The 13,283-nt window shown below is 40.8% G+C and overlaps 1 protein-coding gene across 1 annotated transcript in view; it reads right to left on the bottom strand.

Moving 5' to 3' along the window:
• Positions 1-13,283, bottom strand: part of grm1a (glutamate receptor, metabotropic 1a) — a 42,048-nt gene that overhangs the window by 23,811 nt on the left and 4,954 nt on the right.

Genomic DNA, 13,283 nt, shown 5'->3' with positions numbered 1-13,283 from the left:
CCACATATTGTTACAGATTCATATTAAAATGAATTTGCTTTCTATTTCAGGTTTAGAAAAAAACTTCACCACATTTTGATTTGTTTAAAATTGGTTCATTATTAAATCACTCTTTCCCACAATGTTAAACTTTGACTTAACTCCCCATTTATCGGGTCCACTCCTAAATATGTGCATTTATTCCAGATTCGCTCCAACATTTTCCTGAAAATTCAGGCAGTATATTGGAATTGTTTTTATTTGGCACCTTTGTGTAGGTGGGACTTAGCAGCTCAGAGGAGCTCATCATTGGATACAACACTTGAAGGTAACAGACAAATGTAATTTTATACTTCGGGAGTTGTCAGATAATCAGCAAATTAAAATAAAATAAAATTAATTTTAAACATAGTTTTGACATATAACAATAAGCAATAGTCCATAATTGAAAAACTCAGTTGATCACTTTAGCTCACTCAAGTTTAACCTTATTTTTTTTAAATATTCAAATAAATCTGCTCCCTGTATAATCAATCAATCAATCAATTTTATTTATATAGCGCCAAATCACAACAAACAGTTGCCCCAAGGCACTTTATATTGTAAGGCAAGGCCATACAATAACTACGGAAAAACCCCAACGGTCAAAACGACCCCCTGTGAGCAAGCACTTGACAACAGTGGAAAGGAAAAAACTCCCTTTTAACAGGAAGAAACCTCCAGCAGAACCAGGCTCAGGGAGGGGCAGTCTTCTGCTGGGACTGGATGGGGCTGAGGGAGAGAACCAGGAAAAAGACATGCTGTGGAGGGGAGCAGAGATCAATCACTAATGATTAAATGCAGAGTGGTGCATACAGAGCAAAAAGAGAAAGAAACACTCAGTGCATCATGGGAACCCCCCAGCAGTCTAAGTCTATAGCAGCATAACTAAGGGATGGTTCAGGGTCACCTGATCCAGCCCTAACTATAAGCTTTAGCAAAAAGGAATGTTTTAAGCCTAATCTTAAAAGTAGAGAGGGTGTCTGTCTCCCTGATCTGAATTGGGAGCTGGTTCCACAGGAGAGGAGCCTGAAAGCTGAAGGCTCTGCCTCCCATTCTACTCTTACAAACCCTAGGAACTACAAGTAAGCCTGCAGTCTGAGAGCGAAGTGCTCTATTGGGGTGATATGGTACTATGAGGTCCCTAAGATAAGATGGGACCTGATTATTCAAAACCTTATAAGTAAGAAGAAGAATTTTAAATTCTATTCTAGAATTAACAGGAAGACAATGAAGAGAGGCCAATATGGGTGAGATATGCTCTCTCCTTCTAGTCCCTGTCAGTACTCTAGCTGCAGCATTTTGAATTAACTGAAGGCTTTTCAGGGAACTTTTAGGACAACATGATAATAATGAATTACAATAGTCCAGCCTAGAGGAAATAAATACATGAATTAGTTTTTTCAGCATCACTCTGAGACAAGACCTTTCTAATTTTAGAGATATTGCGCAAATGCAAAAAAGCAGTCCTTCATATTTGTTTAATATGCGCATTGAATGACATATCCTGATCAAAATTGACTCCAAGATTTCTCACAGTATTACTAGAGGTCAGGGTAATGCCATCCAGAGTAAGGATCTGGTTAGACACCATGTTTCTAAGATTTGTGGGGCCAAGTACAATAACTTCAGTTTTATCTGAGTTTAAAAGCAGGAAATTAGAGGTCATCCATGTCTTTATGTCTGTAAGACAATCCTGTAGTTTAGCTAATGGTGTGTGTCCTCTGGCTTCATGGATAGATAAAGCTGGATATCATCTGCGTAACAATGAAAATTTAAGCAATGCTGTCTAATAATACTGCCTAAGGGAAACATGTATAAAGTGAATAAAATTGGTCCTCGCACAGAACCTTGTGGAACTCCATAATTAACCTTAGTCTGTGAAGAAGATTCCCCATTTACATGAACAAATTGTAATCTATTAGATAAATATGATTCAAACCACCGCAGCGCAGTGCCTTTAATACCTATGGCATACTCTAATCTCTGTAATAAACAGTCAACAGTATCAAAAGCAGCACTGAGGTCTAACAGAACAAGCACAGAGATGAGTCCACTGTCTGAGGCCATAAGAAGATCATTTGTAACCTTCACTGATGCTGTTTCTGTACTATGATGAATTCTAAAACCTGACTGAAACTCTTCAAATAGACCATTCCTCTGCAGATGATCAGTTAGCTGTTTTACAACTACCCTTTCAAGACTTTTTGAGAGAAAAGGAAGGTTGGAGATTGGCCTATAATTAGCTAAGATAGCTGGGTCAAGTGATGGCTTTTTAAGTAATGGTTTAATTACTGCCACCTTAAAAGCCTGTGGTACATAGCCAACTAATAAAGATAGATTGATCATATTTAAGATCGAAGCATTAAATAATGGTAGGGCTTCCTTGAGCAGCCTGGTAGGAATGGGGTCTAATAGACATGTTGATGGTTTGGATGAAGTAACTAATGAAAATAACTCAGACAGAACAATCTGAGAGAAAGAGTCTAACCAAATACCGGCATCACTGAAAGCAGCCAAAGATAACGATACATCTTTGGGATGGTTATGAATAATTTTTTCTCTAATAGTTAAAATTTTATTAGCAAAGAAAGTCATGAAGTCATTACTAGTTAAAGTTAAGGAATACTCGGCTCAATAGAGCTCTGACTCTTTGTCAGCCTGGCTACAGTGCTGAAAAGAAACCTGTGGTTGTTCTTATTTTCTTCAATTAGTGATGAGTAGTAAGATGTCCTAGCTTTACGGAGGGCTTTTTATAGAGCAACAGACTCTTTTTCCAGGCTAAGTGAAGATCTTCTAAATTAGTGAGACGCCATTTCCTCTCCAACTTACGGGTTATCTGCTTTAAGCTGCGAGTTTGTGAGTTATACCACGGAGTCAGGCACTTCTGATTTAAAGCTCTCTTTTTCAGAGGAGCTACAGCATCCAAAGTTGTCTTCAATGAGGATGTAAAACTATTGACGAGATACTCTATCTCACTTACAGAGTTTAGGTAGCTACTCTGCTCTGTGTTGGTATATGGCATTAGAGAACATAAAGAAGGAATCATATCCTTAAACCTAGTTACAGTGCTTTCTGAAAGACTTCTAGTGTAATGAAACTTATTCCCCACTGCTGGGTAGTCCATCAGAGTAAATGTAAATGTTACTAAGAAATGATCAGACAGAAGGGAGTTTTCAGGGAATACTGTTAAGTCTTCAATTTCCATACCATAAGTCAGAACAAGATCTAAAATATGATTAAAGTGGTGGGTGGACTCATTTACATTTTGAGCAAAGCCAATTGAGTCTAATAATAGATTAAATGCAGTGTTGAGGCTGTCATTCTCAGCATCTGTGTGGATGTTAAAATCGCCCACTATAATTATCTTATCTGAGCTAAGCACTAAGTCAGACAAAAGGTCTGAAAATTCACAGAGAAACTCACAGTAACGACCAGGAGGACGATAGATAACAACAAATAAAACTGGTTTTTGGGATTTCCAATTTGGATGGACAAGACTAAGAGTCAAGCTTTCAAATGAATTAAAGCTCTGTCTGGGTTTTGGATTAATTAATAAGCTGGAATGGAAGATTGCTGCTAATCCTCCGCCTCGGCCCGTGCTACGAGCGTTCTGGCAGTTAGTGTGACTCAGGGGTGTTGATCATTTTAAACTAACATATTCATCCTGCTGTAACCAGGTTTCTGTAAGGCAGAATAAATCAATATGTTGATCAATTATTATATCATTTACTAACAGGGACTTAGAAGAGAGAGACCTAAGTTTTAGTCTGTGGTGCAGTGAAGGTGCTATATTATTTTTCTTTTTGAATTTTTATGCTTAAATAGATTTTTGCTGGTTATTGGTGGTCTGGGAGCAGGCACCGTCTCTACGGGGATGGGGTAATGAGGGGATGGCAGGGGGAGAGAAGCTGCAGAGGAGGTGTGTAAGACTAAAACTCTGCTTCCTGGTCTCAACCCTGGATAGTCACGGTTTGGAGGATTTAAGAAAACTGGCCAGATTTCTAGAAAAATGAGAGCTGCTCCATCCCAAAGTGGGATGGATGCCGTCTCTCCTAACAAGACCAGGTTTTCCCCAGAAGCTTTGCCAATTATCTATGAAGCCCACCTCATTTTTGGACACCACTCAGACAGCCAGCAATTCAAGGAGAACATGCGGCTAAACATGTCACTCCCGGTCCGATTGGGGAGGGGCCCAGAGAAAACTACAGAGTCCGACATTGTTTTTGCAAAGTTACACACCGATTCAATGTTAATTTTAGTGACCTCCGATTGGCGTAACCGGGTGTCACCAAATTTACGCTTAGCCTTAGCCAGCAGTTTCAAATTTCCTTCAATGTTGCCGGCTCTGGCCCCCCGGAAGACAATTGACTATGGTTGCTGGTGTCGCTAACTTCACATTTCTCAAAACAGAGTCGCCAATAAGCAGAGTTTGATCCTCGGCGGGTGTGTCGCCGAGTGGGGAAAAACGGTTAGAAATGTGAACGGGTTGGCGGTGTACACGGGGCTTCTGTTTAGGGCTACGCTTCCTCCTCACAGTCACCCAGTCGGCCTGCTTTCCTGGCTGCTCGAGATCTGCTGGAAGGGAACTAACGGCGGCTAAGCTACCTTGGTCCGCACCGACTACAGGGGCCTGGCTAGCTGTAGAATTTTCCACGGTGCGGAGCCGAGTCTCCAATTCGCCCAGCCTGGCCTCCAAAGCTACGAATTTATTACTTACACATAAGCTACACTTATTACAAGTACCATTACTGCTAAAGGAGGCAGAGGAATAACTAAACATTTCACACCCAGAGCAGAAAAGTGCAGGAGAGACAGGAGAAGCCACCATGCTAAATCGGCTAAGAGCTAGTAGCTGCGCTAAGCTAGCGGATTCCTAAAAACACACAAAGTGAATAATGTGTAAATAATTTAGAGGTGATTCAGCAGAGGGAGTGCTTTAGTTAAGGCACGTGAAGATTACACTGTGAAACAAATCGTTATCTAGATCAATCTAACTGTGCAGATTAAACAGCTAACAGATACCGCTGTGCTCCGGAACAGGAAGTGATACAATACCGCAGTGAGAGCCAACCACCAGTAGAGGCCTAAAGACATGCTTGACTCACAGCAGACTTTCTCATGAGGTAAACTGACATGCTGTCCTCTCAGGTTTGTTCTGCAAAAGTCCAAATAGCTCATTAAGGCCATAAGGTCACTGGAGTAGATTGATAAGACACCAGATGACAATGCAGCAGGTTTTTCACTGTCAGGGCAGGCACTTCAAGAAGTGGTAAAAAAACAACAACATCATAAAACCATGTAAGTACAAGTTGAATCTACTGCACCCACTGGGCACCTTAGATGATTAGTCAGGGTCGGTAAACGTCATAATCTACATAAAAACACGAGGGGCCATATGAAATTTGAAAATTTCATGGCTGTAAATTGGCAATGGGCCCATTTTGAGAATGTTGTGAACTACCATCATACCAAATACAAAGGACATCCACCAAAGGACTGCAGCCATTTTGGCCTAAAATGCTGTCCGTCCAAATGTGCACGCAAACAAGTGCATACATACATATGATGTGCGACAATAAAAGGATGTCTCACCCAGTGAGGGCACTGAAAGGGTTACTTTAAATATGTGTTCCAGGAAAACTATTAATTACCAGCTAAAATATAATGTGTAAATTTGTGAGGTATCATTCTATTAAAATGATGTCTTATATTTTGAATTAATTGCAATAAAAAAATACACTCAAAGGCCAGAGAAAATGTTGGTGTTAATTCAACAAGACAATGGATCTCAGCACCAAGAAAAGTATCTTTTCAGAGGAACGAAGTAGCTTGGCAAGACTGTGAGGATGTAAAAGCTAAGCATGCTCGTGTCCATCCATTCAAGAAGGTAAAACAAATATAACACCTTCAAATCAACAAGGAAAAAGAGTGGTAGCCGATGGAAAAACAGGGGAAATGTGGACCGTACGTATGCCTGTCCAAAGCTGCTGCACGCTCTACCAGCTGCAGGCACCCAATGAATGACTGGCCACTCCTGCATCCAATGAATTACAGTAATCAAGCTGAGAGGAAATAAACACGTGAACCACTTTTTCCTGCACCATTAAAAGAGGGAAAACACTCTGTTTAAAGAAGCAAGCTTTCACAATGGACCTGATCTATTAAAGTTACACATGATCACACCCAAATTTCTTGCAGAAGGTTTATTAAAAGATGCTAAGTGGCCGACGTAAGTATTGGAGGCAATCCGGGGAACCAAGTGTCTGTCCATCGATCCCGTAAGGACTTCAAAGAAGTGTCATTACCGGACATAAGTGGGAAAGAACCTGTGGGCCGTTACATAAAACTGGAATGAATGAATAAATAAAGAAACTGGTGATACATGAAATATAACATTCTTGGAAGCAGACAAAATCCACAAAAGCTACACTCAGTGATTCATTGCTGACCAATCTGTCAACTGCTTTATGATTAATGAATTAACTCATTTATTTTATAAAATGTTTGAAAATAATAATTTATAAAATGCCCATTACAGGTTTCTTTCCCTTTTAACTTATTTTGATGAAAACCAACAGGTTATGTTGATTTTTGACAATCTGGCAAAGCGAGTTTAACCTGGATAACCATTTATTCAAATCACTTTATAAAACTCTTTCAACAGATATATCTTTGCTTTACACATCTTGAAAACCATGTTAAATATGTACTTTAAACCAGTTTATCTCAAACAATACAAATACAACAAATGGAGTATTCGAGAAATTAAAATAAGTTGAAATTGTCATTTTATTTTCTTAATAATAATTATAGTCAAAGTCATCTTCCTTTCTTTGTGTTTATTGACAAATTGGGTAATGTGAAGTGATGACAAAATGCTAAAATTAATTTTTCTGGTATATGTTAAAGTCGGAGGGGGGTGGGGGGGCGCTATGATGGGCACATTTCTCCATGTAATGTGGAGTTGCCAGGGATACGGCGGTAAAACTTGTGCCAATTCAACATACAGATCCACCTGGGATTTGTGGCGACCCCGAGTGCAAACAAGGGAGCAGCTGAAACAACTTACTTGAGTGGGGGTATGAGGATCAATAATTCACGGTCTAAAGTGCAGGTTCCCTCAACTTTGCTATTTACATGATCAGAATCTGTGCACAAAGTAAAAGACCACAGAGGTTTGTATTTAATCTATTAATTAATCATGGGTGTGTTTGGGCATAACATGAGTTACAGCAATCAGTCTTCTGCAATTGTCTTTAAAAGTGTGTGTCTTTGAGGTTGTAAGTGAGCGGTTTCTGGTGAGAACCGGCTCTGTGCACAAGCGTCAGAGTGCATGCGCAGTTTGTCATTGCTCTAGTGAATATTTCACACAATTTTCCATTTTCATAGCAACTGTTTTTTGTTTCCAAACCTCTCCATCCACTTCTCCCATTCCCCGTTATTCCTTCTTTCTGTAACCGTGGCGATAAGGTAGGAGCAGCAGTGGCTTGCTGGTTGCAGCAGGGACTCTCTCGAGGTGACACAGAAGGGAACCTTTAAAAGCCCATCTAGGCAGCTATTAACTTATTCATCACCGTGCCCCAGTTTGACTTGAGACTCTCTATATTGACAGGAAACACTGTTAGGAATAAAATTCATCAGAGCATCAGTACTTCTAGCTTTGCTTTAATGATGATGGATGAGTGACCATCTAACGAACAGATGGTTGAACATAAAACCAGTACAGAAGCCTGGAGGGAACAATGTTTCTGAAGCATTCCTGTCTTTTAAAATACTGTAGAATTTTAGAGATGAATGGTATCGATTTTTGGAACATAAAAGTGAATTTAGCATGTATATCCACTGAAGATAATAGTTAATTCTGTATGCTTGCAATGAATTGTGACAGTGGGGGAAAAAAGCACTTAATCTATGATGCAAACGTGTGAACTGAAAAGTCATTCCGGTAGAACCCAAGGATCCTCTGAAGAGACCTAGTAGCAAAGACATCTAATAGTTGCCTTGGGTGACTACTTAGTGTCCAACTCTCACAACCATGCAGTACGACAGGAAGCACTAGGACCCTAACGATTTGGACATTCATTCTCCTGCAAAGACATTGACATCTCCAAAGGACTCTGTCCAGCAACCTCGTGCTTCTCGAAACTCTTACTAGGCATATCCTGATCTCAAGGTGCCAAGGATGCACACATGCATGCACGCATACACATGCATGCACGTGGGCATGTTATAAATATTCAGATGCAGCTTAATGCACTCAGAGGTCCACAAGTGAATGCACAATTTACTTTCCAGAAACAGATGTGTCCACCAACAGTACAAGCAGGGTTCTATTAACTGAATGTGCACCAACAACGTGTCCTTATCCTGTAATTACAGTCTTTGTTACTGTGTGGATTTTGTTTCAGATTCCAGACACGTTCTCTCAGAAAGGCCTATTGTGTTGGGAAAAATGCGGACAGATTGAAGTCTCGTCTCCAGTGAGACAATAAGTGCCGTCATGAGCCCAAACAAAGTCTTCATACAGTCAGGTACATTAGCACTTGGAGAGTGTAATTTTGCCTTTGTGCACCATTGCATTCAAACATTTTCTATAACCACTTACTCCAGTTAAGAGTCACAGGGGTGCTGGAGCCTAACCCAGAAGTCATAGGACACGAGGCAGGGTACACCCCGGAGGAGGACACCAGTTCTATCACAAGGCCACATATAGACACACAACATAGTTACACCTACAGTCAATGTCAAGTCTCCAATTCACCTAACCTGCGTGTCTTTGGAAGTGGGAGGAAGCCGGAGCACCTGGATACCTCCAGGTGAAACACGGGGAGAACATGGCAAACTCCACACAGAAAGGACCAGGTGGGAAGTGATCACATGACCTTTTTGCTGTGGGGCAACGGTGCTAACCACTAATCTACCGCGCAGAGGCACTGAAATGAAACAGTGCAGTTGTGCTTGTGGTATAGACTTTAATTCAATCCATTTTCATAGCCCATAAGTAATTAGACAAGCTAAATACAAGAATTTCATACAAATCATCTTTTTTTCTGTCAGGTTTTCTTTAGAAAAGCCAGAGGATGAATACATGAACATTTCTCTCACTGAATTATGTCTTGGGCTTCATTTACAGTAAATTTGATAATGCGCTTTTGCTTGTGCATCACCTGTATGCAGTTTTAAAGTGGAATGAAAAAGAGAAAGACATTTGTTAGTCCATGGACAAACCAGGACGTTGTTACAATGTAAGGTGACAAAATAACACTCCAATCCAGCCTCACTATTCCAAGGCCTATGCAAAAAATATGAAAATGATCTCAGAGTGGCAGCTATAGTCAGGTAAGATTCAGTTTAGGATTACACAGGAGTAAAAAACTGAAAAGTGCACATGCATGTGGGCATGTGAGCACTATGTCACTAAGCCTGAGATTCATAACAGAGGACCGTGATACACACACAAGTTTCCACCTCCAGTGTATGCCACTTAACTAAAGAGGATCACCTAGATTCGGCTCCTTCTGTTATTTCTGAACTCAAAAGGATCCCAATCAAAAGATACATCTGAATGAAGAATACAATCAGCAGTCAATAAGCTGTTATTCTATGAAACCTGAAGATTAGAAAGATGGTTACTGATGTGATAGATGAGTGTCCGACACATCTCGAGGATAGGCTACACCAGAACGCAGAAACAAAAATTCCTATTCAACTCAATGTACAACTCTGGGAAAAGCATTTGTTTTGATGGAGGTTGCAGAGAAGATCTGTTTTCATTCTCACCTATCTACAGTATTTGCCTCACAAGAACATGCAGAATCCCACACCTCAGCACTCTCCTTCATCAGAGGAGGAGGAGATGAAAACCTTCAGAGACGACAGGGAAAAGGCGGCTAAATGTGGTCGCATCACAACTCCTCTCTCTCTTTGGCTGCTGAAACATTAATTTGTTCAAGCTCTGAGTTGAAGCAAAGTCCCCCTCTACAGAGAAGGAATAGCACAGCAAAATGCAGAAATTCGTGTGACACCCGTCGTTCTCAGCAGAGACGTGCCCTGCTCATGAAAAGTGTCAAACTGCTACAGAGGCAGAAGCAGCACCTCGCTTCCTCAGTGTCCATTTTCTCTGTATTAAAAAAGAGACAAGAAACGAGTGTGCAAAATGGGACTAGACTCAAAACTGGGCCTTTGAGAAAGGCATCGTAATAAGTCTTACATGTGGAAAAGCAGCTTATGCAAATTATGTTTGGTAATAACAGAATTTCAGTATCTTAAGAGGGAGACAAAGAGAAAAAAATGAATGGTGCTAATTGCAAGAGGGACAAAGACAGCTGGCAAAGGGGTCAGCTGGTTCAAACTGGCACAAACTGTAGAAGTAAAACAGAACGTAGGAAGACAATACAGCATAGCCGAGTGTGAGAGAGATTAAAGATTATTTTACACCAATTGTGAATAATTCATTGTGTGAAATATTTGTGTGATAAAAATATTATTTACATCAGATTTTGTTGGAGGAAATTGCAACATTTTTCACATCACATTAGATTTTTTCCTGCACATTTTGTCTGAGGAGTCAGTGGTTGTGATTGGAGAAACAGTGCACGCCTCAACATGCACTATTATCTCACTGCAGCCTAATCGGCTGCAGGTTCACAGACAGATTTCCAGTAAATGCACGTTTGCTCATTAAATGGAGGCTGGTCAGGTGTTTTATCACTCTGAGGGTCCGCCTCACTCCCAACTCTCCAACCTGCTCTGCACAGTTCTCCCTGGAGCAATGAGGGGAAAATGAGATTATTCTTAAACTGTTTGATACGTTATAGTGCTTTGTGTTCTGTGATAAGTTTGCACCACGCAGTCATTCGATTTTAGAGAACGTCACTGATCACCGCTCTTCATCTTAAAAGGTCAAATCTGTCTTGTCACCAAACCCACTTTGATCAAATCTGCTGCACACACTTTGTAAAACAAAATGTCAAACATAACGTGGTTATATTTAACAATCGGCAGGTAATAGATGCCTCTATGCAGCTTCCTATGCTGTAAAACATTTTCTTGCAAATATATATGAGTCATATTGTTGGAATAGGGAAGCACTGTGTCTCAGTGGAACTGAGTGCTGTTGCATCACAGCGAGAAGGTCACAGCTTCACTTCTAACTTGGCCCTTGGAGTTTGGATGTTCTTGGATCCCTCCAGGTGCTCTGGCTTCCTCCCACTTTCAAAGGCATGCAGGATAGGCAGATTAGTGGCTCTAACTGAGTGAGTGAGTGACTGAGTGTGTGTGTGTGTGTGTGTCAGCCCTGTGTTAGACTAGCGGTCTGTTCAAGATGAACCCCACCTCTCGCCCAATGCCAGCTGGGACAGACTCCAGCCCCCAGTCACCCTTAACTGGAATAAGTGTGTTTAAAAAGCATGTGGACACTTGTAATATCTTACATTTGGTTTTGATCAGTTTAATTATAGAAGAAATTGTAATGAATAAGATAACAGCCCCTCAGTCTTTGTGGAAGTGTCTACTGGCTAGCTTGTGTGTGGTTTTTGAATAAATAAATTAACCATATATTGCATAGTAGGATTTTAAAGATCGTCTCCACATTAGCACAATAAATGCAGCAGGTCCAACACGAAACTGCAGCTCCTTCAGTCACTGCACAAACATTTCTACTCACATGTACAAACATATTTTATTAAATATTAAAATAATTAAATATGTAGGACTGCCTTTTGCATTTACGCAATATCTCTAAAATCAGAAAGGTCTTGTCTCAGAGTGATGCTGAAAAACTAATTCATGCATTTATTTCCTCTAGGCTGGACTATTGTAATTCATTATATCAGGTTGTCCTAAAAGTTCCCTAAAAAGCCTTCAGTAATTCAAAATGCTGCAGCTAGAGTACTGACGGGGACTAGAAGGAGAGAGCATATCTCACCCATATTGGCCTCTCTTCATTGGCTTCCTGTTAATTCTATAGAATAGAATTTAAAATTCTTCTTCTTACTTATAAGGTTTTGAATAATCAGGTCCCATCTTATCTTAGGGACCTCGTAGTACCATATCACCCCAATAGAGCGCTTCGCTCTCAGACTGCAGGCTTACTTGTAGTTCCTAGGGTTTGTAAGAGTAGAATGGGAGGCAGAGCCTTCAGCTTTCAGGCTCCTCTCCTGTGGAACCAGCTCCAATTCAGATCAGGGAGACAGACACCCTCTCTACTTTTAAGATTAGGCTTAAAACTTTCCTTTTTGCTAAAGCTTATAGTTAGGGCTGGATCAGGTGACCCTGAACCATCCCTTAGTTATGCTGCTATAGACGTAGACTGCTGGGGGTTCCCATGATGCACTGTTTCTTTCTCTTTTTGCTCTGTATGCACCACTCTGCATTTAATCATTAGTGATCGATCTCTGCTCCCCTCCACAGCATGTCTTTTTCCTGGTTCTCTCCCTCAGCCCCAACCAGTCCCAGCAGAAGACTGCCCCTCCCTGAGCCTGGTTCTGCTGGAGGTTTCTTCCTGTTAAAAGGGAGTTTTTCCTTCCCACTGTAGCCAAGTGCTTGCTCACAGGGGGTCGTTTGACCGTTGGGGTTTTACATAATTATTGTATGGCCTTGCCTTACAATATAAAGCGCCTTGGGGCAACTGTTTGTTGTGATTTGGCGCTATATAAAAAAAAATTGATTGATTGATTGATTGATTAAAGAGGGAGGATACTTGCACTCTCTCTCTCTCTCTCTCTCTTCTCCTCTCCTCTCTCTCTCTCCTCTCTCTCTCCTCCTCTCCTCTCTCTCTCTCTCTCTCTCTCTCTCAGTGTGAGCATCATGTGTGCAAAATTCATGCTCCCCTCTGAGACATGTGGGTCATGACACATAAAGTTGGCAAACGGCCAAACATCTCTCCCAAACAGAAATGATGCTGCGTGTGATCTTTAGCGCGGTTGCCATGGTTCCCACTGAGCGCTTGTAGGGATGTTACATGATGTAATGTGTTTGCTGCGTAATAGATTGACTTGACTTGTCCTTAATAGATTTGGACTTGACTTGTGAATAAAGTCTGTAGCTTCAGTAAACCATTTACATTCATCACAGAGATCCCACCTGGATCACATCACAGTGCCTGGTGGTTCTTCCCCTGTTCACCACTGAAACATGGTGTTGCCAACACTTTTTCCAACTTGTAAGTAGTCTGATTTGCAATATTTAAACCTATTATTAAAAGGTGGCTAAAACTTCACAAAAACTCAACATTGTTTGGACAACTGGAGAGATTATCTTTC

Source organism: Thalassophryne amazonica, chromosome 21 (assembly GCF_902500255.1).
Source record: "Thalassophryne amazonica chromosome 21, fThaAma1.1, whole genome shotgun sequence".
In the NCBI taxonomy this organism is placed as follows: domain Eukaryota; kingdom Metazoa; phylum Chordata; class Actinopteri; order Batrachoidiformes; family Batrachoididae; genus Thalassophryne; species Thalassophryne amazonica.
This window is presented reverse-complemented; position numbering and strand designations above follow the sequence as displayed.